This window comes from Bison bison, unplaced genomic scaffold, assembly GCF_000754665.1.
Source record: "Bison bison bison isolate TAMUID 2011002044 unplaced genomic scaffold, Bison_UMD1.0 scf7180017849654, whole genome shotgun sequence".
Classification (NCBI taxonomy): domain Eukaryota; kingdom Metazoa; phylum Chordata; class Mammalia; order Artiodactyla; family Bovidae; genus Bison; species Bison bison.
The window spans coordinates 1-1856 of NW_011480227.1; positions in this window are offsets into that span (position 1 = coordinate 1).

Consider the following 1856-nt stretch of genomic DNA (forward strand, 5'->3'; position numbering starts at 1 on the left):
CCCCCACCTAGGACATAATTAAAACAGATCCTGAAATGTCAGTGAATATATAATTAACAGGCAATGACTTTAAAACATATTATAAATATGTTCCATATACTGAATCATTTAATAAAAACACTAAACTGAGGAACAAAATATTTATTGAATGAGCATAACAGCATAGTGTACTGAAAAAGAAATGATAGCTACAGCTAAACACATCACAATAATGGTACTCATAAAGCCAAAATACTGAATTAACACCATGAAAATAGTTTCATTGATCTGTAGAACAATAGAAACCTAAATGCTGTATATTCAAATAGGAAAACAGAAAAAAGAAAATACATATGACTGAAAAACCAATGAGAGATATATTGGCCAGAATTTTTCCAAACTTTAAAAAAGATAATCCTAAGATATACAGAGCTAAAATAATTCTAAGCAAGATAAACAGAAAGGAAATTACACCAAGGCATGTCATATTAGGTTTCTGAAAATAAAAGCATTAATAACATAGAAATGAACAATATAGATGAAGATGAAAGATACATAAGAGTTATCACTGATCTTTTTACAGAAACAACATACCATAAAACATTGTTTTGTGTCAACCTATAATTATATATCCATCAAAAACATTCTTGGTTAATGAATGCTATGTTATCAAACATTGCATAATCTTTTTCTACAAAGTCATTTTTTCATTTACTCATACACTGTGTGTGTGTAACATACCTAATACATGCATTAAATTGTGTAACTGAGATACTGACAGAAATATATTTATTTTTCCCAATGTTTAGTGATATAAATACCACTAAATATATATATATATATATATATATATCACTACAAATATATAAAGATATAAATAAACTAATTTTATAGTTTATTCAATTAGACCAGGGCATGAAATATTTTGAGTTTTCCTAATGGGACATTTGGAGAATAATTAACAGATATTCAAGGCACTCTCCCTAAGGTAATTATGTTCACTGTTTTTTTTTTTTTTTAATCTTTGAATCAGTTCAAAGTTTAAAAAAAAATGAGTCTCAAAGGGATAGAAAAACACTTAAAAACATTCTGCAATAGACAAGGAGGACTGAAACAGTAGAAAGTCAATGCAAATTCTCCAGTAAGGTAAGTAGAAAACACTGGTCTGCAAATTTCTCAGGGCATACAGCTTAAACCCAATCATCACCAAAGATCTTGAAGGCATTATGCTCTGCAAAACTGTCTCTTTCCTTTAAGTATACTTTTCCAATCAACAAGATTAATGTATGGGACAGACATTTTGTATGGACTCTGAAGCAATGCATTTAGACTATCTTAATTTTCCAAATGAACTTAAAGCTGTGCCACCTATTTTAAGAAGGATATTTTTCTATCCTTGCTTACTGGGTGCCTCCCTTTCTCCATTTTTCATTGCCTATGTACTCAAGATGACAATGGTAGAACAGAAAAATGCCATGTTTATGAGAATATATTCTGAAGAAAGTTACTTTTATTTGCATTCTAATTCTGCCAGTTATTGTCTGGGTGATCTTGACTAAGTTATTTTATTCTTGACATGTAAATGGATTATGCTAATATAGTTGACCCTTGAGCAACATGTTTTGGACTATATGGGTCCACTTATATGCGTGTGTATATATATATATTTTTTTTTTTTTTTCTTCCCCTCAGCACTTACACCACTGTGTTTACCAGTGATGGTTGGCCAAATCTACAGATAGAGTATCCCCAGTGGATAAGGAAGGTGGACTATGGGACTTCAGCATCTGTAGATTTTGTTATCCTCAGTGGATTCTCCAACAAATTCCCCACAAGTACCAGGGGCAACTGTTGTTTACTTTCTAAAGTTATTGTGT